The sequence below is a fragment of the Vombatus ursinus genome, unplaced genomic scaffold, assembly GCF_900497805.2.
Source record: "Vombatus ursinus unplaced genomic scaffold, bare-nosed wombat genome assembly UNPS02014797.1, whole genome shotgun sequence".
Lineage (NCBI taxonomy): Eukaryota > Metazoa > Chordata > Mammalia > Diprotodontia > Vombatidae > Vombatus > Vombatus ursinus.
In genome coordinates this window covers 3,246,436-3,274,288 of record NW_020954575.1, presented here as the reverse complement: position 1 = coordinate 3,274,288, position 27,853 = coordinate 3,246,436, and positions in this window count along the sequence as shown.

The following is a 27,853-nucleotide window of genomic DNA, read 5'->3' as shown; positions in this document are numbered from 1 at the left end:
AAATCTCCATTTCCTATCCAGGCCAAAGAATTATGATGTTGCTATATTAGCTTTGTTTTTTGAATGATAATGTCAAATTTTTCCACATCTAAATAAATTGAAAATATTTATAAATCTTCATTAATTAAATGATATTTGCTAATAATACTGAAATTAAAATGTTGACATTCATGATAGAAATATTAATGATTTAAAATGAGCAAACTCGCAAAGTGAGCAGAACTAGAACATTGTACATAGTAACAGCAACCTTGTAACAATAATCAACTGTGCAAGACTTAGCTACTCTGATAGCTACAATGATCCATAATAATTCCAAAGGACTCATAAATGCTATTCACCTCCAGAGAGAGAACTGATGAATTTAGAGTACAGATCAAAACTTTTCACTTCAGTTTTCTTGCGCTTTTTTTTTTTTGTAAAATGGCTAATATGGAAATATGTTTTGCATGACTTTATATGTATAATAGGCATAATATTTCTTGCCTTCCTAATGGTGGGGGAGGGAAAGAATTTGGAACTGAAAATAAACATTTTTTGAATTAAAAAAAAGAAATATACAAACTCTACAATAGAAACATAAGCAATAGTGTAACACTATCCTTCAGATGGAGTCCTGACGAGATGTTCTAAGCTTCTTTAAATCGTTTAAGGATATGATTATATACACTTAATTTCTTTGGGACTGCCAGTCAAATGAGATTGCAGGTTCATAGATTTAGAGTTGAAAGGGAACTTCAGAATTATTTAGTTCAGATTTCTAATTTTGCAGATGACAAAACTGAGGCCTACAGAAAGGTTTTAGCCCAAACTCATCAGTGTCCGTAGAGTTTTTGTTTTACCATTGTGTTATATATTGAATAAATGTCCTAGAGGACTATACATAATTATATGAAGAGGTATTTATCTTTGGACTACCATAAAGCTTTCCCCATCACAAATTAGCATTTTCCATGCAACAGTGAGGCTACCATAATCTGCCTTGTAATAATTACCAGTCAAGATAAAGTATGATGCATGTTATTTTTTTTAATAGTTTCAAAATATTGTCACTTATGTGAGATTTAAGTAATCAAGTGTGCATTTGGTATGGCCTGTCATCATTTAATGTTTCCTTGCCTTAGTGAATTAAAACATGCAGGGCTCATCAGAAAATAGTCTTGAAAAGGAAAAGAAGAAAAGATAGCCCTGAACAGGTTGCTTTGAAAGCCTGAAAAAGAAAAAAACAAAACAGCAGCTGCTGAAACTAAGAATTAAACATTGCAATTGTTTTATCTCCTAATGAGCAGTCATTGTAATGGCCAGTACTTTATGTTGATTGTCATGCATGCAGGATACAGCTGCCTCTGGCCTCAATACAAAATAACAAAACTGCTCTTTGTAAACAGTATGGGAAATATCTTGGCCGTTTTGGGTGTGAATTCAAAACAAGTCAACATTCAGTAGAAGAAAACTCAGAGGCCTATTTGTTTCCCACATTGGAACTTGTATAAGTATTAAATTGAGTTGTTTGATTTAATAATAATGGCTAATGTTTACATAGAGACTTGCAGAAAATATTACACATTATCTAATATGTTTTTAGTACATTTAAATATAGCTGTTGAACTATTTAAATATCACTGATTAAGTGTTTGATAGTCTTAAAGGTTATAAATTAATTAAAAAAACAAGTTCAGGGTCTGTGTCATCCACTTACTAGAAAAAAAAATGGCAGGTACTAACAATAATTTGGATTTCTTAATAAGTAAAACCAACATTAACCATGAGAGATTTTTGTGGTTCATCAAAAACTCCCTAAGGATAAGGAAACTTGATAGCTAATACATCAACAAAAATTGATTATCAAATAATAATCTAGGGATAGGGTTTTGCTGACATAGAGAATTCCCAGATGAGGAAATTCTCTCTACTAATGAGGTTTATAGTCTTCAAGAGTTATCTAAGGCATTGAGATGTTAAGTGACTTGCCTCACAATCAGTATGTTTAATAAGAGTATTAAATAATTCAAATAAGTGTAAATTGGGATTTACCATATTCTACAGATCATGTTAGTTAAGAGTAAAATAGCTCAAAAAATCTAGCTGAAAATCAAATTTAAAATTTTAGTAAATTGCAAATGCCAACCCTGACTCATAAAAATTTTAAACATATGATCAGATGGCAAACTTTAAAGCCAATGTGGTTTAGTTAATAGAAGGTTGGGATTAGAAATTCAATAAAAAGGGGCAGCTAGGTGGCACAGTGGATTGAGCACCGGACCTGGATTCAGAAGGACCTGAGTTCAAATCTGACCCCAGACACATAACACTTACTAGCTATGTGACCCTGGGCAAGTCACTTAACCCCATTGCCTAGACCAAAAAAAAAAAAATTCATTAAGACCTGAGTTCAAATCCCACCTATGACTTTTGCTAGCCGTGTGCCCCTGGGCAAGTCACTTAAGCTCTTTTTGCCTCAGTCAGTTGCCTAGGACTTATCTACTGAGTCATGATCCATATTTGTGGAGAGAGTCCCCCATAATATGAAATTGCAGGTCCTTTGTATATTTGCATAAATACAAAACTACTTCATTTTTCATTGAATTCCACTTTACTTCTTGCTCAGAGAAGATTGCATTTCTGCATAGCTTTTTACTAAATATTTTACTAAATTTACTAAAAAATTCACTAAATAAGTGAAATTTTCAGATAACTGAAGGTAATCCAACAAATCTTTTCATAGCTTCTCTAATCTTCACATCTTTGACTTGACTCTGCTGTTTTTTAATCCATGTAATACATTTACTCCCTTTGCCAAAAGAGAATACTTATGCACAGACAGGTTTAGTGATTTTCTCAAGGATACCCAGTGATTCAGACTAAGATTAAAGAGACAAATTATTGCATATGTTGGGCACTATTGGAAAGTGTGTTAACCTTTGAGGCCCCTGTGGTACCATTTATACGTTATTATTCCAGCATGCATGGGAGAAAAAAAAAGCTGATGCTTTGGGAAACACATATTTAGAAACAAATATGCATACTCCCATTAGAATAGTACTTTAGTGGACTCAGAAAGCTGATACATCACCCCAAGTGATATATTTCCAGTAGGTAGCTCTCTGAAAAGATATGGTCTAAGATGCTCAAAACTTTCATTATCACAACTTTCCAAGGCTGCTATGCTGTGAACCTATCTTATCACATAGAAGAAAGAAAAAAATTCTTTTAAGGCACAAACATTTTTTGAGGAGTGGGTAATAATTTACTTTATTTCAGAACTTATTCTGTTATTGACTTGCTTTTGGAGGAGTAAATACTATATTTCTTTCTTTGTTTTACTCCTTGTGAATTAAACAGATGCTTATACTCTTAAAAAGGAAGCACAGATCTCAAATGCTGCTTTGACACTTAAACTATGTCTTATAAACATCAGCTCCCATTCACTCATGCTTATGGAAACCGTCTGCGGCTTTCATTTCTGCTCACAGCCAGGGAGAGCATGGTAGATGCATATTTCTGTTTCAGCTTTTGTTTGAGCCGCTTCCAAAACATTGTCCTATAGATCTTTTTGGAATCTGTGCCAGGTTCAGCTCGGATTAAGTTTCTTTGTTAGACTTGCTCTTTTAAGCATCTGGATCAGAAACTGTATACTCGTGCTGCATAGCAAAGAAACATTTGGAAATCATCAGAGAAATCATAATAGGGAATGATAGTGTTGTGTGTTCTTTCTAGGTGTAGGTAAAGGTTGGAACGAAGGTGGGAGTATTGGAGTTATTGAAAAAAGGACAAGTTGGTATTGTTAAACATTTTTAGATTTTGAGCAAGCCCAGTGTGAAGTTTGTTCTTTGGAAATGTGAACAACTGTGTATAGCAATGTTCGAAGATTTTGCTTCACTATGCATTATAGTATTGCAATGCATCCATACTTTGGCGAATCCATGATGGCAGTCCATCCATGAATTCTAATCCTGTGCAGTCCTTGCACATGTTTTTCCACATTTAAAATCCTTCATAATCTGACTCCAGCCTACCTTTCTGGGCTTATTCCTAATACGAAATGTTTTTGAACGTAGCAATTCACAGTTGTTCACATTTCCTACACTACCTATAGGACTTGATCTCTCACTGTTAGTAATCTTCCTAACCCAACCTCAAGTTTACTTATTTACTTTTTTATATTTTGTATTTACTTTTCCTGTGTATATGTTTTTTCCTCCAGTAGAATGCAGGCTTCTTTGATCTTTGTATCCTTAGCATTTAGCCCAGTACCTTGTACATAGTAGGTGCTTAATAAATACTTACTGAATGAATGAATGAATGAATGAATGAAAAACTGTTGGATCTACTCATTGAACTTGGAAACAGACCTGTTGTTTTTTTTTCTTCATTATGTCATTGATATCAGCACAACACTTGATTTATCCATCTATGAGACATCACTAAAGTAAATTAAAAGTTTCTGCCTTACTCCAAATTTCATTCTTATATTGTAACTATTATATGCAAGATTTTCAAGATGTAGAGATCGGTTTAACTTGTTTCTTTCCAATTCATTTTCATTCTAAGTTGGAAATTCTTTACATAACCACATTATCTTTGTTTTATTATTGAGAATATTGCAGCAGAAACAAATGTTGGCTTTCTGGGATAAAGATGTAGATAAGAGGATGATTCTTTTGTTATAGCCAAACTTTCCATTGTCCAATTCCTTCAGCGTCCTTGTTGCATGAATAGTTTGCTTTCAACTCACTGATGAGTAGCTCTATAATAGGTTTTACTTTTTACTGAGCCGTACATTCCAATGGCTTCTGGCTTCTGTATCCTTTGGGATTCATATGAAGGACTTTTCCTTCTTTTTGCTCTTTTTATCAACTTTTTGACTAACTGATGACTATCTGAGAGATGACTTGTCTCTTTCAAATGGATTTTAAAAAGCCATTCCTTGCCATGAATATTATTACCTGCATTGGTCTGGTGTAAAGTGGGAGTGAGGAGAGGACTTCCACATTATTCTTTTTATTGTAATAATTATAGCTCATATTTCTAAAATATTGTAAGACTTGCCAAGGGCTTGCCTCAAAAAAACTCTATGAAGTTATATTATTATCATCATTTTACAAATGAAGAAATATTGCAGAGGTGAAGTGACTTGCTAAAAGTCAAACAGCTGATTTGAGGTAGACTTGAACTCTTATCTTCTGCCTACAAGACCAGTGCTTTCCCCACTATGACACAATACTTTTCAATAATAACAATAACATCTGAGGTAATAATGGCATGATACAGTCCATAGAGAGCTGGCCTTCAGGTCAGAACAATGTGGGTTTAAGACCTACCTTTGATGTATCCTGGCTGTGTGACCCTAGAACAGTCACTTAACTTCTCAGTGCTTCCAGACAACTTTCTAACATGATAGGTTTCAGAACAGTTGCTGATCGATGTTGGTAAAGTGAGTTTTTTAGCTTCCTACACTAATCACCATAGGGTCAAGACCCATCCCAGCCCTATACATGCAGAAAGTCTAAAACCACTTTCCATTTCATCGTGTACAAAACCCTTTATATACATTACTCCATTTCATCCTTATAAATTATGAGACAGGTAATAAAGGCACTATTTCCCTTATATGAGGAAATTAAGTTAATTGACTTGTTGAAAATCACAAGGTTATTAAGTGGCAGATTTGGATCTCAAAATCATGTTTCCTGACTTGAAATCCAGGCTCTTTGTGGTCCATATCTTTTCATTAGACAGCCTCTCTGATTATAGAAGTTATTCTAGATCTAGTCTAGAATTGACGAGGCCACAATAGTCCTAACTACTCTTCTGGAAAGGAAGGACAATATAGTACAATGGATAATTTTCATAATCGCAGAGTCTGTCAGATTTTGTATAACTTGGAAATGTAGCTATGGCCCTTCAGGCCTTCAGCCTGTCCTGAAGTTTATTAGAGTAAGAATACATATAACAGATCTAAACAGGACTTTAAAGGGCAGTGGGGGGAAAGAGAGAGAAAAAGAGAAAGAGAAACACACATGTGGTCCTACTTCCTGCCTTCAGATAGGTGAATGTCTTAAGCCATTCAGAATAAAGCCCACATCCACAAATGCAATCATTTCAGATGTAGCCTAGAAAGACCATATGAGTTGGTAGATAGATATCTATGTTGTGGATTCAGGGGAGCTAAGGTTTGTTTTTATTTTTCTCCAGTGGAGTTATGGCCTTGAGTGTGACTTTGTCCCTCATTATCTGTTTTGTTATTATGCCTGTGAATCCCTATTCTTAAAATGGACCACTGATCTTCCTACCTGGCTCACGGAGTCGTTGTGGGTCCTTTAAGGCCGAGCACAATGTATGCTTCTTGAAGGCAGGAACTATTTTGTCTTTGTATCTCCAGTGACTTGTGTAGAAAAGACTCTCGATGTTTATTGAATTGAAATTCGATCATGGGGTGTTCACAGTGCTTTGAGCTTTTTATTGCTCAGTGACATTTCTATAGTTCTTACTTTTATAATCAGCACCTTCTTGTTGATATTCCTACATTCCCAATATTTCAAGCACAAATTTACTTTTTTTCATTAGGCAAGAAGGTCTTAAAAAAATAGACTAGATAGATCCCCGCAGGAACTAAAGAAATGATCTTCCACTCCTTTGTTATAGCCTTCCCACCTTAATAATCTCCACCTTAAGGACATTGCTTTAAAATACAATGTCTGAAGTGTATGCAGCCAATGAAGGTTTTTATTGATTGATATAAATATGTATGGCTTTGTTCAGCAAAATACTGCAAGTAGGAATTACTGGAGTATGTAATACATTATCTTATTACACTCATTTTATGGAAGCTGAGCCTGATGGGACAGTGCTGGGAGAACTCATTCCAGCTTTCTGGAAAAGCGATTAATTCTGCCGCATATGTAACAGCCATGCCTTGGATCGCACTGGAGTGAGGGTTGGCACCCCTTCCCCTTTTATTAAAACAAAAATGCAGCTGCCGACCAGAAGTGCAGCTCAACAAGTGGGGCTTTCATCATGTCGCTAAGAGATTCATATCCAAGGTTGACATCATTTCACTTAGGGCCCTTTCCTTATTAGAGTTTGGAATTTCAAGCTTGTTTATTGAATAGCTGAGGCCGGGGGCTCAATCGCCAAACTCAAATCCACTTATTTTCCTATACTGTGATGATAAGTGGATGAGGTGTGCTGGAAAATGTATTTTAAGATTTTACTGCTGAAGGAATTATTTTAATTGTCAAGTACATTTTGTCTTAAAGAAAATGACCTTGGGGTTTTTTTTTCCTTTCTGTCCTGCAATTTCATCATTTCTTTGCTCTCTGTCCCTCTCTAATCTCTATCTCTGTTTCTCTCTGTCTCTTTCTTTCTTTGTCTCTCTCACTCTCTCCCCACTTTGTTTTCTCCTACCCTTTTCCTCCCTCATCTCCCCCATCTCTCTTTTTCATCTTCTGTACCCCTCCAAATCTGAGCAGCACAAACTGCAAATGTTTCATTTCTGCTGGCTCTGGAGGATTTGTGAAACTAGTGGCCCAGGCTTTTGCCTGGTCCTTGTGGCAGTTCTCCTGTGGATCTAGTCTGCTTGTTGTCAGCCTCGAAAGGGAGTAATTCCTTGGGACACGGGGCATTCAGCAGTGTTTACAAAAATTCTAACTCTCAGTGTAGCCTGTGTGTTAAAGGGCCCTCTTAATCGGTAATCCAATCTTTTTTATTGCCGTGCATCTTTTATTGTAAAAACGAAAATTAGCAGAATGCTTTTTATCTAGAATTTAACGTAAATTCTATAAAAAGCAGAATTGACATTTTATAGTTAAACAAAGACACTTTACAAAGACGTTCATGAAACAAAAAGGTCCAACTGCAATATATTTTATATTTTTAATTTCTCGTGTTTCAGGTTGGGGGCATTTTATCTCTTCCTTTTCCATTATATCATAGTCTATTGGCCTTCACTTTTGACCTCAGTAAAAATCACTGTAATAAAGACCATTGAATCGGCACACTGTAGCCTTTCTTCCCATGTTCTCTATGTTCTATGCAATCTGCGTGCTTACTAGTAGGCAATTTTTTATTATTAGTCTATGTTGGGGCTCATTTTATGATTTAGGATGAAAGTAAAATCATAAATCAACCAGAGAAATGACTGGGATACCACTCTCAGACTGCTTTTCTTTAAAGGCAGTTTCAATTGTGTTTACAGTAACACTTGGGGGAAGTGGGGGGAACAAATTCCAAAGATAAAAGCCCTTGTTATTCCATCCAATAGATACAGTTACAGATACATGCTGTGGGAGGGATAAAATGCAAATAGATCTATAAACAAATCATTTTGATAAAATGTTACATATGGCAATGATACTAAATTAACATCAATCATATTGCAATATTTTCCTAATTGTGGTAAGTTGAAATATTTTCCCATTCTACATTCACATGTAAATAAAAAGTGATTGATGTCCCCTTTAGAGAAATAGCATCGCAAATGCTAATATTCCTTGCTATGTGTATATAACATCTTATGTTTTTCATCATCATTAACAACAACAGCAACAACAACAAAAAATTGCATAGAGGACCAAGTGAATGTACTAGGTCAGATATCAGATAGTTAAAATAGAATCCCTGCCTGTTGAAGAATTTGACTCTAAGTTCTTTACAGACGTAATTGACTAGTAATATCACTTGAAGTCAGTAAGATGCTTCCCACTAACAGATGAAGTGAACATACAGAAAAAGTAGCTTTGATTCTTCTTAGTATCCATGACCAAAGAATGAATTCAAACCCAGAATTCTGCTGACCATTACACATACAACATGCTGTATCCTTGCTATGTGCTGGTACTGAAATATTTTTTAAAAATACTTATGTGTATTGAGCATATAACACATTAACAACTGTGTTTCTTGAATGGATTACTATCATCAACATTAATATAATTATTATAGATGATATAAGCATCAGCTAACATTTATATTATACTTTAAAGTTTATAAAGCATTTTCCCCTTAGAATAACCCAATAAGGTAGATATTGAAAACTTAATTATACTCATTTTGTAGGCGAGGAAATTTACTGTAATGGGTTAAATGACTTGCCCAAGGTCACAAAGCATGAATGTATTAGATCTGAGATTCAAACCCTGACCCCTGATAGCAAGTCCAATGCGCTTTCCACTATACCACACTATTTTTCAGAGTAAAAGTGAAAACATTTTTACATAATGCTTTAAAGTTCACAAAATGCTTCCTTCTCAGCAACCATATGAGATAGTTTAACTATGATAGGAAATTATGAAGAAAAAGAAGAATATATAACTTTGAAGTTTGCAAAGCATTTTACATAAATTATCTTATTTGATCCCCATAACAATCCCATTAGGTAGATTATTATTATCCCCATTTTACATATGAGGAAACTGAAGGCCAGAGAAATGAGGCAACTTGACTGTGGCCACATAGGTAGTAAAGAGACATACCAGATTTTGAACCCAGATCTCCTGGGTCTAAACCTTGGGTACTTGCAGCTGCACCACAGCTGCCACTATTTTGATAGCTTTTGAAGAGGTAGCAGCTGTCCTCCCAGGGAAGAGGGCTCATAGTTAGTTAGATTTGCAAATGACCCCTGCCCTCATATTGGTAATTGGTAAAAAGAAAAAAAAGAAATAGGCCAGCTAAGAAGCAGTCCCTAAATAAAAGTTACCATACATTGTCCCATACCTGGTATGCTCTCCCTTGTCATCCATCTCTTCTTCTCAGAATCCTTATCTTCATTCAAGTTCTATTCAAGTGCAGCCTTCCTACAGAAAGATTTTCCTGTTCCCCCCACCTGCCCACCCATCCCCGGTTATTAATACTGCCTCTTTCCTCAAATTACCTTTTATTTGCTTATCTATGTACATGTGGTATCCTTCCCTTCCCCCCAGTAGAATGTCAGGGACTTTTTCATATTTGCCTGGTATACTGTGGTGCCTTTCATGTAGTACTCCCTTAGTAAGTGCTTATTGAATAAAACTGAATAGTAGAGTGGAGTTTGAAAGTACAGAAGATGGAGAGTTAGTGTTAAATTTGAGTAGCTGTGGAAGGTTGTTGTTGTGTTTGTCCTTCATTCTTGAAGAGGACCATGACATCAGGGAGATGACTTGCAAAGTGTTTTACAGCTATCTCATTTGATGCTCACAACAATCCCGGGAGGTAGGTGCTGTTATTATTCTTATTTTACAGATGAAGAAATGGAGGCTGACAGGTTAAATGACTTGCCCAGAGTCATACTGTTAGTAAGTGTCTGAGGCTGTGTTGGAACTCAGGTCTTCCTAAGCTTCCTAAAGTGCTTCCCAGGTTAAGTTAAGGAAGAAAGGTAAATTTTGATGGCCGAAAGCTGCCTACTTAACTTGAGGTTTACTGGCTAGATTTCTCTCTCAAAGACCAACCCTTAAATCCAGTTTACTCTTCATAGATTGGACAACAACATGTCCCTGCCCAAGCACCACTTAATGGTTATTTTTCCCCCAACCTTCTTCCAAATTTTTTGTAGTTCTTTTGATAGCACCCACTGTCAATTCCAATCTCAAAAGTTTATAACCTCAGCATTGTCCTCGATTTCTGTCTTTTACTCCCACATATACAATCAGTTGTCAGGTTTTGCTTTTTCTAGTTTGAACTTTCTTGCATATGACCACTTACTGTACATAGCCACAACCTTAGTTCAGGCCCTCATCACCTCTGTTGTGGTTATTATAACTGCTTCCTATTTGGTCTCCCTGCCAGAAGTCCATCCCCATGTCAATAATCCTCCATACTGGTGCCAAAGTGATTTTCCTTAAGTATGGGTCTGACTATATCATTCCCTTACTCAACAAGCCTCTGGAATTGCCTCTGGAATAAAATACAACCTGTCTTTTAAAGCTCTTCACACACTGACCTCTATCTTTCTATTCCTATTATGCATTGATTACCTTCCTGCACCCCATGATCCAGCAAAAGTGACCTTTTCTCTGCTTCATACACGAAATTCCACTTCTCACCATCATGTCTTTTTACTGGTTGTCCCCCGTTCTTGGAATGCCCGCTTCCCTCACCTCCACCTCATCTGATCCCTCTTTTCCTTCAAGAGATAGTTCAGGGGCAGCTAGGTGGCGCAGTGGATAGAGCACTGGCCCTGGATTCAAGAGGACCTGGATTCAAATGCGGCCTCAGACACATAACACTTACTAGCTGTGTGACCCTTGGCAAGTCACTTAACCCCATTGCCTAGCTGAAAAAAAAAAAAGGATAGTTCAAGAATCACCTTCTATGTAAAACCTTTCCACTAGTGCCTTCTCTCCTAAACTACCTTGTAGTTAACTCCTTTGTATTTATCTATATTTATTCTGTATATACTTATATATGTACATGTCTCCCTCTAGAATGTCACAGAGATCATCTCATTCTTTGTATTCATGGCCCCAGTGCCCAGCAAAATGTCTCACACACAATAAGGAAATGCCTGCTGATTGGTTGACTGGTGTGGCATAGGCCCACAGTAGTTTAGCTCCCCAGGGCTCACCCAGATGTGTATGTGCACATGTGGGTCTCCATGCTATTCGTTATATAGGAAAAGCTGGAATTAGATCTCAGACCTCTAAACTCCTATTAGATACTCCCAAGTTTCAAGAACCTATGAAGACCAGCAATGTAGAAGGTGTGAAGTTGGGCAGTTGCTCAGGTTCTCCACTAACTGAAAGATACAAGAGTGACTTAAAAGGATTTCCTCTTCTTAGGTACCATCACCCTCTTTCAGTGGTATAGCAATACAGGGAAATTTACTTTTAAATTTTTTCAAGAAATTAATAAAATAAATACTTGACATAGAAAAAATAAAAATATGAATATATTCTGAGATAATGTAATATTGAAGAAGCTATCATATGAAGGGGAGAAAATAATTTTTAATGAAGAGGTACACACAGGGGAAAAAAATCAGTTGGAGGCCATATAAGCGAAAGGCAATGTACAGTAATCTAGTTTTCTGGATATTTAAAATGTAGACAAGAGAGAAACACAAAATGTCCTCAACCATTTTTAAAATTAGTAATGTAGAATCTAAAACTCCTCAATAAATGCAGCAAATAATTTCAAAATACTTCATGACATATCATATTATGTTAGGGAACCTCAAATAATGACTACAAGGGTCCTGCAACCTTTGACACAGGTACATGTGAGGGAGTAGAGAAGGGCAAAGATGTCAAGGGCATGGCTGTCATTGACCTTATGTGACAGAGTCATCATCATCTAGGCTTTTGGCATAATCTATGCCTCAGACTTCAGCTTACAGCCCAGTCCAATGTACAAGATTTCCCCAGGGACACATAACACCAGAGGGAAACACAAATACAGATATACCAGAAGAACTGCTCAGTTATCTGGACATCCTAAGGTTGTACTCTTTAGCAACAATGAGGTCTCACCAAACTCTCTTGTTCCCACCCCTGTCACACTCAGCTCTATAGCCACAGTCTAAGGATCAGTTTTTAAAATTGCTGCCCTGGGAGCTGGGTGCTTTCTATTTTTATATGCAATCCACAGGCAATCCCAGTGTAGGAGAAGAGCTTATGTCTTGTTACTTCTATTCAACAAGTATTTATTGATCTGCTTTATTCAAGGCACTGTGTCTGACCCTAAGGATACCAAGAACAAAACAAAACAAAAACCCTAGTGTCTGCCTCAAGACTGTTACAGTCCACTGAAGATACATTGTACTCTCTCTCTCTCTCTCTCTCTCTCTCCATATATATATATACAGATATGTAAATACAAGATAATTTGGGCAAAGAGAGGGCATTAACAATAGAGGAGGATCATGAAAAGTTTCCTATAGGAGGTGGCATCGAATTGAACCTCAAAAGAAGCTAGGGATTCTAAGAGAGATAAGTAAAAGGAGAGCATTTCAAACACGGAGATAGGAGATGGAATGCTAAGTAATATAATAGGCTGGTTTGGCTAGACTGCATCATGGGGAGTTGTGTGAAACAGGGTTGTAAGGGTAAGTGGGACCCAGACTGTAGGAAGCTTTAAATAGAGCCCAAGGATTTTGTATCTAATCCTAAACACAAGAGCAATTGAAGATTTTTTAAAGCATAAAACAGAGCTATATTCGAATGGATATAAATAATATAAGCAAAAGTTTTTCATTATAAAGCATGTATTGGATATATCTTCTCCCAAGCAACCTCCTCTGACTTATATATCCTTTTCTTATCCTAAAACTGACCCTTTGTGCCCAAAATAACTTTATCTTCAGAATCTCCATCTTCTTTCCTTTTGAGTTTCCTCCTCTAAAACATCTTTCCTAAATCTCTTTCATGCCCCTTGTATTTTCACTAGGGAGGAAAAAAAAAAGTTTTAATATATTACACAATGAATCAAGTGTGACATAGGATCATACATAGATTCAGAGCTAGAAGAAACCTTAAGGGGATGAATGTAACATGGAAGTCCTCCAAATTAATTCAGTCTTATGTTGCATTAAGAGAAACAGAAGGTCCAGGAGTAACCAGGCATGTGAGAAGGAGCCCCCAATAGAGAAAATGTCTAGAGATGCAGTGTCTTCTCAAGGGAGCCAGGTTTCTGTGAGTGCAAGAAGATGGAAAAAGTGTGAGTTGAAGGAGAGTTTAACAGGGTAGCAGTAATTCCAAAGGGCTCAATGGGATAACATGATAGCAAAGACTGTAGACTGGAGGGATCGATGTGAGCATAGGAGGGGAGGTAGCAGGGGGAAGAGACTTTTTGCCTCAGCCTACAGATTCTGAATCAGAGAGTTTGCTAGTCAGTGAACTAGTGGATTGAGGACCCCAAGCCCCAGGACCCTAGGATGACTAAGTTCAGCAAATGTGTGGGGACAGTGACGTCAACTTCTACGACTTGTCACTCCAAACATTAGGGTATGGATGTTGAATGGAAGTAGGGAGTTTTTTTTCCTAGGTGTCTGGGTCAGTAAATGCATGGCATTTGGAGAACCTACTTAGAATTGAACACATACTTGGTGCGAGCTCCATATCCTCTTCCCAAGATGGAGGGGGTTGAAGTACCCCCAGAAAGTTTATAGAGAAAGCACTCACCTCCTAATCTCTGAGTTCCTGGAAGCAGAGACTCTCCAACACCCTTGGCATCTTGAAGCTCAGAATCTAATCAATCTGCTGGTGGGCATTACAGTTGTCAGTATGACTGGCCAGTTACCTTTCCCCCAGTCAGCTGTTCAGCCATCACGCTCCTCCCATGTATATAGCCTAGGTCTCGTAGTTTCTTCCTGTATGTCATCTCAAAGGACTTGCTTGTCTTAACCACCATTTCAGTTATTCCCAATGTCTTTTTTACCTTCAGTGTTCTGCCAGGAGAGAGAAACAGTCAGCACGAGGCCTCTCAATCTGGACCAAAGCCTTGAATTTAAAAGTTAGATTCCTAAGGAGCCTCTCCTTACTCCTGTAAACAAGGTTCTCTTGGTTGATGTCCTTGTAATGAATAATATAGTCAGGCTCTTTCCTTAGGTTATCTTAACTCAAGAATTCAGCTGCTGCAGTGGAATCTTGGAAAAGGCAGAGATATATGCCCATTAGACAGGTTCAGGTAAAATTCTCCAGTCAAAAGCAGGGCTTGTGCTGCCTGAGACACAGTACCCCAACACTGTCCTTGCCAAAGCTCTATTGACCATCCCTAAAAATACCCAACCTATACCAGTTCAGCAGAATGGTTTCCTAAAATACCCATTCCTGCTCCCCAGGATTTCTCTTTTCAGTCATGACAACTCTGTATCAGAGATATCTTCTTCTGGCATATAGTACATTCTGAGGTCTTAGAATCAATCAGCATTTACAACTGTTTGATTTACCTAGCCCCTGACAGACACTTCTTGGAACATGTAGGGGGAGGGGAATGCCTTCTCTATTACTCCCCATATTTCTTTCCCTGCCTCTGGTAGTCTCCTTCCCCTTACTGGATACTGTTTGCACCACAGAGCAAGGTAATTGGGTCCTCCACACCAGAAGTACCAATTCTAGTAAACCTAGTCTGTGAATAAATTCTGAGAGATCGTTCTTTGGCAAGCCTCTCCTAACCTCTTCAGTCTCAGGGTTCCCCTGCCTTAAGTTTCCTCCATGGTCCTAATCCAGAACCCACTTGCTCTGACAGGCTAGATGATTAGAGGGGGCCAGACTGGGAGTACAGACTGTGATAAACTATGCACTGCTACTGGTGTACTGCACTTGCTATCTGACCCCTAGCTGTATGGGTTCAGAGCTCTCCTGCCACTCTTGTGACTCCATACACCCTGCTTGGTATTAGGGCAACCCCCTCTTCCCAAATCACAGACAGTAATCTCTCCAGGATAAAAGTTATCCAGTTTCTCAAGATTCTGTTAGCTGTTATAAATGCAGTAACAGTATCTGTAATCTCTATGAGAGAAGCTTTTGATGCCATTGTTACACTAGATGGTCATCTAGCTCGTTGGTCTCTCAGTTGTTGTTATTCAGTAGTTTCAGTCATATTGATTCTTTGTGACCTTAAAGCAGCCAATTACCTAGGTACGGGATGCCTTGTAAGTAGTACTTTAAGTTCTCATTCAAGTTATTTTTAAGTACAGTTATCCCTTCCACATCTGGGGTGCAGGTAAGGGTATGGTGCCCCTGTGATCTGGAAAATCTACTTAAAAATTTTTGGCCCGCCCTTCGTACCAGAAAGAAGTATGAATTATTATGGTATTAAAAGATAAAATATGTTGATGTTATACAATACCATACGTATATTTTATGCATTTCTGAGTTTCTAAACTTTTTCTGTGTCATCTGTTAGCCTTCAAGTGTCATCTGCAGCTTCCGCAAAACTCCCCCAAAATTCCCGTTTAATTTCTTATGCTGACCCATGATATATAGAAAGCTACTTTGGAGAAAGTTGCAATGTGGAATGTGTATTTTCTTCAATAGTCCCTCTACCTAGCGGATAAATGGCTCTCAATGGATGGAATCCCTTCATATGTGTTATCAAAGCATGTCCTCTTTGTAGAAGTGCTGCTGTCGGCTGCATACCATCTGCAATAGTGATGGTACTTCCAAATGTCCAGAAATCCCACCTTGAACTAACAGGACTTCCCTAATGAACAATTCGCCAAGAGGAATGGCCTAATCCAGAGAGTACCACCCCACTCCCCAAAGAAATCTGCATAAAATATAAGCCAACTTTGGGAGGTCTTTTGAAAATATTCACGATTGTATCTAAAACTCCATCTTCCCGTGAGTATGCTGCCCCTCAAAACACTGGTAGGGAAACAAAGGAAGACTTAAGTAGCAGAAATGCTTACACAGCTGATGTATTGGTGGAGCTGCCATATTCACCTGTATGGGACACTCCTGCTACACCACAACATGAATTACTAATAATTTTCATCAGACCCTCCATGATTAAATGGTCAGGATAGAATATATAATGTTGGTGTTACTGTCATGGTCCCACAATTGCTGATTAAAAGAATCTTTAGACTTCTGATACAGAAATACTTGAAATAATAGGGAAAGGTTCAGAAAATGTCTAGAAGACAATTACAATTGACCTAGTGGTGAAGAGTCATTATCACCCAGACTTTTGGTATATTCCATGCATAAAGACTTCAGGCAGCTCAAAGCACAGACCAGTACATTACAATTCAACAAACATTTATTAGCCATCTACTATGTATAAAGCACTGGCTTAGTAGTTTACTGGCTTAGTTGTTTTCTGGGTACACAAAAACAAAAAACAAAAATAGTCCCAGTCCTCGAGGAGCTTACATTTTTAGGAGAACATGTATGACATTTATATAAGTAAGTACAATGAAAGGAAAATTGAGGAGGGAGAGGACACTGACAGTAGGAAATGATCAAGTACGCAAGAGTTTTCCCAGGGACATACACAATAGAGAAATACAAATACGAGGTATGCTGTCTACATAACCCAATACCCCAGAGCTTCACTGCTCTGTTTTAAGTATCTCCTGGCTCCCTTTTCTCCCTCTTTTCAATGTATTCAGCTCTACAACCACAGTACAGCATAAGGGCCAGTTTAGGGAACACCAACCTAGTGTCCTGGTCACTATATATTTTAGTGTCCTGCCTTTAGGCAGTCTTAGTTCAGAAATATCAACTAAGCACTTCCTGGGACTCAGTGTAAGGAAAGAAATATCTTCAATAAACAGAATTTCCAAGAATCACCATTAATTGACTGAGCATCTTCTAGAACAGTGAGGTGAGGATGGAGTTTGACTTTTAGTTAGTCTTCCCGTGGGTGTATGGCACAAAATTCTCTCCAATGGATGGAGGTATCATAGTCTGTGAGATCTTAACCTTTACCCATATACTATACTAGGGAGTTCTGTAAGATCCATAAGCAAGAGAAATTTAAGATTCAAAAAATTTTGGGATTTGAAATAAAATGGGTGCTCTTATCAGAGGAGAATGGCATGGAGAGCCCATAAGGAAGAATGATTTGTTTAAGAGAAGAGCTCTGATCGGAGCTGCCACTTTGTCAGACTTAACTGGACTATGAAGCCATAGCCTAAATAAGTATCAATTGCAGTTGCTATTTGCCCTGAAAAAGGGGAAAATAAAAAATATAATCATTTTGCCACTTGAACGCAGGTCAAGAACCACACAAGATTATATAATTATGACCTATTAAGATGGATATTCCAATTGGCACGAGGAAAGCCTTAGAAGAAAAGTAGCACCTCATCTTTAATTAAGATGATTGTATGGGCCATGCCCACAGTAATATAGTATCACATTCCCCATGTCCATATTGATGATAAAATCAGTCCCCAATTTCTGCTCTTAATAGCTATCATCTATATTAGGCTGTAAGGTTTTCAAAGTGTTTTACAAATACTATTTTATTTTATCATCACAACAACCTTTGGGAGGTAGATACTACTATTATTTTCATCTTATAGATGAGGAAACTGAGGCAGACAGAAATTAAGTGATTTGTCCAAGGTCACACAGCTAGTAAGTATCTGAGGTGGGATTTTTAAGTTAGATTGTCCTTTTGCTTTTTGTAGAAGAATGTTGATGTGATGGTTCAATTTATCAGAAGAAATATGACTAGTAGAACAGGCATAGCACTGGGGCTAAGACTAGCAAAGTCCCTGGCAAAGTCAACATGTTCAAAAAAAGCACTGAGACACCTGAGATTTGGCCTACCCATGAGCAATTCATATTTCTACAATTGTTTGAGCATGTTTTTATTTCCATAGTGTTTTGTAGTTGTATTCATGTAGCTCCTATATGTATTTTAGTAGGTAAGCTCTGAAATATTTTGTACATTTTGAAGTTATTTTTAAATGGAATTTTTCTTTCTAGCTCTTCTTGCCAGGTTTTGTTGATAACATAAGAAATGATTATTTATGTGAATTTATTTTATATTCTGCAGCTTTACTGAAGTTGTTATTTTAATTAATTTTATTCATGTCTCTTGTTTATTTTTTGGTTAAATTTGTTTGGCTCAAAAAGAGTTTTATTGAGGTCCTCCAGTGTTATAATTTTACTGTCAATTCCCCTATAACTCATTAGCTTTTCCTTTAATCAAGTCTGGTTTTGCTATTGCCTTGTCTAAAATCATGATTGCTACCCCTGCTTTTTTTAGTTCACCTGAGGCATGACAGATTTTGCTCCAGCCCTTTATTTTAACTCTGCATGTTTTAAGTGAGTTTCATATAAATAGCATATTGATGGATTCTGTTGTCTAATCCATCCTGTTATCCCCTTCTATTTGTGTGTGTATGTGTGTGTGCGCGCACACACACACACGTACAGGCACACATGTGTATGATTTATATAGCAGTTTAAAACATAAACTGCATAGGACATTTCAGGCAACTCCAAGAGTTTCCACTTAATTGTACCCACAATAACTGGCATAAAAGTTACCATAAACTACCCATACACATACCAATTCCCAAAAATATGCATCCTGCCAAAAACAATCATTCTGACTAACTACCAAAACTGTGACCCAGACAGCAGTGCTTTTATCTATCTTTACCTGAGCAAGGGTATACCTTCCCTTGGTGGCCTTTCCCACAAAGCTCATGATGGAACCTGAGGTGCCTCTATGGATTTGTTGAAGGTCCCCTGGTATAATTGTTACCTGGCTACTGTTATCTAGCATCCCTTTGTGTATTTGCTAGCCCACTCCTTTTCCGAGCCACTGGGACTTGGGCATATGGCTTCAAGTCACCTTGGGCTTAGGGAACCTTGGCCCTCCCCTAGGAGAATTCATCCCAAGAGCACCTCAAATCTTGATACAAATATTTGGGCAATTTAGAATGGTTAAATGGAATGGGGATTTTGGGGGATGTCCTACTTTTGGGTAAAGCATAAGGCCAGTAACTGTCCCAATCCCAGATACCTTGATATAGTTTTACCAATCCATGGGCTGATAATCAATCATCTTTTTTGATCCCATATTTTAAGAACAACACCCAAAACTCCTTGAGAGAGAGGGCATTGGCACCCTCTACCCACTTAACATGGCAGCAGGCACAGTACCTATTCCCGTCACCCCCAGAGCATCTGTTTATTTGGGAAACTGTATTTTGCTGGGCAGCTGCTGGAGCTGATGTTCCAATCTCCCTCTCAAATTTAATGAGCTGATCTGTCCAGGTGTATATGGTAATGTGATGGGGGAGGCCCATACTAAAACCAGATACCACTCAGGTAGGGTTCTACCCAAAAGGTAGGATTTAATTGCTCCTGACAGGCTAGTCATAGCAGTTGGGTGGTAGAGGAGGTGACATAGATCCAGTTCACTAAATCCCTTTTAAGAATTTTGCCCTCTCCTTTGCTGACTTCCACTGGGAAAAGGGCTGCAGAGGGAATTCATCTTTATGGGCCCGAACATACAGATCTCTTCATCTTATAAAAGGGGATAAAAGTCAGTCACTATCTGGGACTTCTCACTGATTTAACTGGTATTCAAATCTTTAGAGAACTCCCCAAGTTGATGGAACTCTGTAGCCAGAAGGTGCTTACTGCTCCATCAGACACCACCCTCACTAACCATTATTCTGTTGTTTATTCAGTCATCTCAGTTGTGACCTACTCTTTGCGACTACATTTGAGGTTTACTTGGCAAAGATACTGGAGTGGTTGGCCATTTCCTTCTCCAGCTCATTTTATAGATGAGGAAACTGCAGCAAATGGGGTGAAGTGTCTTGCTCAGTGTTACACAGCTAGTATCTGAGGCTGGATTTGAACTTAAGTCTTCCTGAGTCTAGGCACTGTGCCACCTAGCTGCTCTAACCATTACTTTAATGACTCAGTAAGTTGTTTAAACTTCTCCCAGCTTCCAGCCTCACTGTGAAGAAAATGGGGAATGAGCGGGTAGAAATAGTTAAAACCTGAGGTTCTTCTATTACATGTGATGGTTCCCAGCTTTCATCTTCTGCTCTCCTTCTATTATAGTTCTCAAACTAGCAGGATTCAACATGTTCTCCAGTTAAGACTCTGGCTTAGAGGTCATGCTTCTCACCTGTAGCCTCTAAGTCCCTATCCCTATCAGCATTGCCTTTTTCACCTGTGCTATTACTGTGCGTACGTTACCCCCTCTATCTTTAAGGCAAGGTCCTTAAAAACCCAAAGTACATTCATATGTTTAAATTACTAAATGCACAAAGACAATTTATTTTCATTTTCCTTATGTTGGCATCCCAGCTTTTCTAAAACATTAATAAAAGCCAGCAGATACTAGTTTCACAATACTTTTAATCTGTCAAGTATCCATCAGTCTAATCTTACAGGGTAGAGGGAGTTTTCCTTATCCTGTTGGGAAGGTTTCCCTTATGGGGCTAGAAGAGCAATAGGCACAGAGTGGTAGAATCCCCAGTCTGGCCCTCCAATCCGTCTTTTCCTTATTTCCCTTCTCTCACTTCAATCATGGGAACCATGCAGTCATTGCACCCCAGTCCTGCCAACTTTACCAAATGTTCTGGGCCAAGCTAGTTCAGGCTCAGGATTATAACACAATGAATTACTTATGGACAATAAAATGCAATAAAATTTATTAACTCAAAATAGGACTTCCAGCACTAAATCTAAAAATATTATGATCTCTAAGTTTCTTTCTTATTTTGAGACTGATGCTCTTGTTGGGGCTATTGGCAGCAGGTGCCCTCCTGCTGTTCAACTGCCCTCCTTCTCTGACTGCAGATTGCAAGCTAAATGAGAGACATAGGGACAAGGCAAAAAGGATCTGGGGAGGGACGTTGAAAGGTGAGGAAAGAAGTGGGAGAAAGAATAGAGACAGCTGGCCAATTGAGAGAAAGACAGGGAGACAGGGAAAGAGGAAGGAAACAAAGACACCTAATAATGTTCTTGGTGAAAAGACAGCCTTCTAGATTAAAACAAGCAAAAAACCCAACTTTATTGAACAAAACATTTATTAAATACCTCCTACTACTGAGACGCAGCGTAATGTAATGGGAAAAGTGTTGGATGTGTGGAATTTATTAGATACTTTTTTTTAAAAGCAAGTGGTATGAAATAGAGATTTACAATTTTATATACAAGTATTACCCCATTTTACAGATGACAAGAAAGAGGCTTATAGAGGTTAAATGACTTGCTCGAGTTCACATGTCTAAGTGTCAGAGGTAGAATTTGAACATAGGTCTTAGCTTGGTGCCTGGTATATAGTAGGCACTTAACAAATGCTTGTTGATTGATTGACTGATGATTGATTGATTTCTGGTTCCAAGTCCAGCACACTCCATTTACTGTGCCATGGTTCCTCTCCCTTAACTTACGGTTTTGAGAAGCATGGAACAAACAGCTCATTTTACAGAGAAACGTGTAGTTCATATTATTAGTTCATATTGCTTGAGGGTCCAGACAGTATTAAACTAAAGTCCTTGTTCAGCCTGCAGGCTAGAGGTTGCCAAATCTGTTGTTAATTGAATGAATGATATAAACTGATTTCAGAGCATTCAGATTTTTTTGTTTGTTTGTTTTTTGTTTTTTTGCCAGGTAATGGGATTAAGTGACTTGCCCAGGGTCACAGAGCTAGAGTGTTTTGTGTCTGAAGCTGGATTTGAACTCAGGTCCTCCTGAGTCCAGGGCTGGTGCTCTATCTACTGTACCACCTAGCTACCCCTGTACTCAGATTTTTTTAAACAAAAATGTATGTTGTTGGTAGAGCTGTGAATTAATATAACCATTCTGGGAAATTATTTGGAATTATGCAGAAGTGGCTAAAATGTCTATATTCTTTGATGCAAAGATTCTTCTGTTTGATATATGCTCCAAGGAGGTCGTTGATAAAAAAGAAATTCCCATATATACCAAAATATTTTTGTGTCCATTGATTGGGGAATAGCTAAACATATTCTTTGTTGTTCAGTCATGTCTAACTCTTCACAACGCCATTTGAGGTTTTCCTGGCAAATATACTGTAGTGGTTTGCCATTTCTTTCTCCAGCTCATTTTACAGATGAGGAAACTGAGGCAAAGAGGGTTAAGTGATTTGTCCAGGGTCACACAACTAGGAAGTGTCTGGGGTTGGATTTGAACTCAGGTATTCCTAACCCCAGGCCTGGTGCTTTATCTACTGCGCCACCTCGCTGCCTAAACATATTCATGTAATTATAATTATAACATACATTTCTTAAATGTTCATAACTGAAAAAATATTTTCCTTGACCACAGAACAGATGCTTATCTCCTACACATTTACCAGTGTCAATTCCACAAATGACTCTGAAACAATTACAGTAAGGGCCAAATCTCCTAGAAGTCTTTTATCCAGTCCCTTATCTCATAGGAGGATCTCCCAATATGGCTCAGATAGATGAGTGAAGTGCCTCTTTTAAAAATCTCTCAAAATTTTTATCTCCTCAAAGAATGGAGTCATAAAAAGCCCTGAATTATCAATATAAGAGATTTGGGTTTTCATCAGTCTGTCTATACCCTCCATCAATGCATATAGCAATCCCTTCTCATCTTAGTAAACAGTCTTCATGTGTTGCTATTATTGGGGGAAAAAAATTCATCACTTTGTAGCCAACTTCTTGGTTATTACGCTTCTCCAAACTTAGGCAGGTGCTTGGATGGTCTACGCACAGTCCATTGTTAGACCCATACTCAAAGCCTTTCCCAGTATTAAGGGAACTGCCAGATTTTGCACCTTTCTGAGAACCTAAGGTGACCTCCAATCCATAATGAGGCATCAGAGGATTATCAAAGAAGATAAAATTTTTAAAAAATCAGACATCCGGATAGAACATGAAGAATTTACATCTATTGAATACCTATGTGGGCAAATGACATTGACCTCTGAGATCATGTAAATCAAGATTGTATTGTAATAAAGAAGCCATTCTTGCTTAGTTTAGAGGCATAAGGACCTAAAAGATGTGATGAAATAAAATTTATACCACTGTATTCTTACTCTCTGTGCAATGAGCTAATCATGAATCTACTTTGTCACTTGAGTTTATTTAACAGCTGGTGTTGATGAAAAGATACTGGCCTCAATTTATAGTATGAACAGTTTTAGCAAACCCAATACAATACGCTGAAACTTTTTATGAGCCAATTCATAACATACAAGTGAGCTTGTCAAAAAGAATCAATATCAGAGTGGAGAAAAAGCAGTTGGGTCTTCAAGGTCAGAGTTTTGAGATTATATCCCCTCTTGTTTAAAAATCTCAAGTGGTGGCTGAATTAGCTATTTTTAATTACCTGGGTTATATTCGCAAGTTATTGTATATTTTCAGTTACACATTTTGCCATGGTAAATTAATGTAACAAATCAAATATTCCTTGCTAAGAATACGTATGGATCCTTTTTTCCATTCCAGTATTTTCTAGATGTGAAGAAAAATTGGGTCTGATGATATTAATTTGCTGTTAACTAATGTAGTACAACATTGGTAAATGACAGTCCATCTATCAAATGGATGTCATGACATCTTACTTGTTATTTTAATATGTTATGAGGATGAAATGTGTTTTTCAGATATGTTTTATGTTTGCACCAAGTAATGGAAAGTACAATATATTATGTGCCTGTGCCCTAGAGGAAAGTTTTAACAAAAATAATTGAATGTAATAAATCTTGGCCCCTTCCATTCTATTACCTCCACCCAAGTATGCTTTCTGCATTTTATCTCTTTACATTGCAAGCCTGCTCGCTAGGGACATAGGTAGAGGACTGATGCAAGTATGTTACCAGAATACATCCAGCCAAAGTCAACCAAAAGATTGTTTCACATGATAATTCAGGCTTAGTTCAAATCTTTGGTTGTGTTTACATCTACAATGATTTGACTATTTTTTCTTGAGACTAAAACTTGCTCTCAATGTCTACTGCCATTGGACATGGCGAGTTTTTCAAATAATTAGGAACATCCACTGACTAATAAATCTCCCTTAGAGTTTCCATTTGCTTGTGTACCTGGTATGTGTTTATGTTCAAGTGTGTTCATGGGTCTATGATTTATCAGGTATTTGACTTTAGAAAGTTTTCATCATAGACAGCAGTGACACGATTTGGTGCAGAGTTAAATTGACCCTTTTTAGAGTTAGTATATAACTTATTTCTTCCCTTATTGTGCCCTGATTCCCTTAATTTAATTTTTTAAAAAAAATTTTAATTTTTAATTTTTAAAATTTAAATTTTTAAATTTAAGGAGGATATAAAGATTCTCCTGAAGTTAAATGCCCAAAAAAGTTTTCACAGAGTAACTTATTTTAGCATAAAAATATACAGTGCACATAAATATTATAAAAGATTCAGTCTCATTTAAAAAAATCACTAGTGTTTGATGACTTTTAGGTAGTATGATCCAGAGCATTCATACTGTGTGTTAAAATGTGGCAATATGTTGTGTAAAGGGCTTTGAAAATATTTAAATGGAATACTTTTCAACAAGAAATAATACTAATCCAAAACTAATCCAGTAAATATGAACGTAGCCCAGGCTTGCAGTCTCTGTTCATCTAGTCATTCTTGTAGTCCAATTGTTTGTTTAGTGGGAACCTATCTCAGAAAGTGATGAGAGATGTATTTCACCCCGTGCCACTTATACAAGCCCAATATCATGTATTTCCCATGCTTGAAGCTACTTTGTTATGAAGCATTGCCTATAAATGCCTTAAGTCATGATGTGAGGCAATTATTGGTACTCTTTTAACAGAAGCACTGAAACACAGCTTAACATAAACAATCAAAGCATTAATAATTCTGGGTGGGATTGCATTTTCTCAATGATTATATGTTCTATAAAACTCTGGCAAAAGTTTCCAAATTTTGCCTTTTTCTGCTCAACACGAGGCTATTTAGGCTATTTCAAATGTCAAACCATAGGCTATCTAGTGCCAAACTCCAGCTAAAAGTGAAAAAATTCAATTTATCTAAATGGTTCATACATTTGTGACAAAAGGCATTTCAGATACTTGAAAACATATAGATAGTTAGCTGAATTTTAAACTTTTCATCCAGATACAATGTGGTATAATGAATATGGTGGTGGCTCAAAGTACATGGGTTCAGATCCTAGCGCTGCTGTTTGCCACTTGGGGGACGTCAGGTCAATCACTTTACCTTTCATGGCCTTGGCTGTCTCATTTGTAAAATGGAGGGGTGGCTAAAGATGGTCTCGAAGTTTCCCTCCAGCTCCTAACCTAGAATTCCATGTCTTTTCTATTACAGGCATGGTCCTAGTATAAGACTCTTAAGTATTACTTGAAGAATAGAAAAGACATGTGACATAGCTTTTTTGCCTTTAAGCAGGTGAAAATCTATTATGGCAAAAGACTAACATGTATAACATATTTCAAAGCAATACAAGTTAATATAATTAGGTGCTATTTCGAGGAGTGCGGGCTGTAAGTATAAAGAAGAAAGAGGCCAGTGTGGTCTAGAGTATTTGGGAAAGGCTTCATGGAGGAGAGGAGCTGGGTGCTGGGTCTTGCAGGATGGTTATAACTTAGATGAGTAAAGGGAGAGGGAGTGGGGATTTGACATTTTTTGTCTGATTCAGTCAGTAGAGGCTGCTAGGTGGTGCAGGGAGGAGCTGCACCTGGAGTCAGGACCTGAGCTAGCCTCCTACTAGCTGTGTTACCCTGGCAAGTCACTGAGTGTCTTCATCTATAAAATGGAAAATAACCTACCTGCCAGGGTTGCTGTGAGCATAATATTCATAAAACGCTTTACAAATCTTAAAACGAGTGCACGCTATTATTATTCAGTATCTACGTCTTATTCTTGGGACAGCTAGATAGTACAGTAGGTAGTGGAGTCAGGAAGATCTGAGTTCAGATATGGCCTCAGATGCTTACTAATGTCCCTGGGCAAGTCACTTAACCCCTAGTTGCCTCAGTTCCTCATCTGTAAAATAAGGACACACTGGAGAAGGAAATGGCATACCACTCCAGTATCTTTGCCAAGAAATCCTCACAGATGAAGTCCATAGGGCCACATAGAGTTGGACAATAACCATAATCTCTTATTTTTAGGGCCCTTCCAACTTAAGTCAAGATTTGCATTTATCTGCAGTTCTAAGTAGAGTGAGAGCTTTAGATAGTCTTTTGTTTATTTTTTTAGAAGGGAATTGTGATTTTATCATTATAGGGAACTCCACTTGTAAAAACTTACAGTTATCGATGCAGATCAACCCCTGTTCAGCAATGAACTGTCCTAGTCTTAGAGATTTGCCTGAGGCACTGAGGGATTAAGTCAGTTGCCCATGGATTGTCCTGCCAGTTTGTGGACAGCAGAACTCAAGTCCAAGGACTTCCCAGGTTTTCCTGACTCTTGCGCTACTAGACCAGTGGATAATCGATTTTTGTTAAGGTAGTCCTATATACATAGAGAAGGTCAGTCAGACTAAATCAGAACTTTTAGCCCCAAGATAATCCAGTAATCCCATGAAGAAATATCCAGAAAATCAAAATTTCTCCTTAAGGGACATGCAGTAATTAAAAGGACTTAAAGTCTGCTATTGTTCTTTATGCCTTTTAAAAATACGTAGTTAAACAAAGTTCAGGTTTTTGTTCTGCAAAAATATTACCATAGGACTCAAACATCATTGAAACCAGCTGCAAAAAAAAAAAGATAAAAAGATCTTATTCTAATTAGTAAGAGTAAAAATAGAATAATCATAAGTAAACACAATTGATTTGGCCATAATGATCTAGCATGCTCTCGACTTTTATGTTACCTTTTTGGTTAAGCAACCTATCACCTATGTCCTGTTACAATACCTTGATTTAACTACTCTCAATCTCTAGTTTGTCTTGCATTTTACTGGTGCATTCATTCATCACTGCCTAAAGTATATCATCCTCTCCACTTTTACCTGCCCTTTTGCTGGTTTCCAAAGCACCCTAGATGCCTTGAAGGATCCAACCTTGGTCATTAAGCCTTGCTGATCTTAGGCAGCTTCCTGAGGACCCCAACACCTCATTTGGAACCAATTTTAAGGCCTTATCCAAAGGTTTTTACTTTTCACTGATCTGATCTTCACCGATCACCGAATCATTTTTTAAGACACTGAGCTTCCTGAATTTTTTGGCTTCTTAACCTGGATTGGTTCCATGCTTTTAGAGATCTGGTATACCAGATACCTAAATACCTTTTCCTGAGTCTGGCATGATCATGCCCATTCAGCTCTCTCCTACCTTATTTTATCATCTCTGTCTGCCACACACTCCAGACCCCAAGATATGTTTTGAGAGATTTGTTCACAAGAAAAGAATAGGGGCAGCTTGGTGGTGCAGTGGATAGAGCACCGGTGTTGGAGTCAGGAGGACCTGAGTTCAAATCAGGCCTCAGACCAAACACTTGACACGTACTAGCT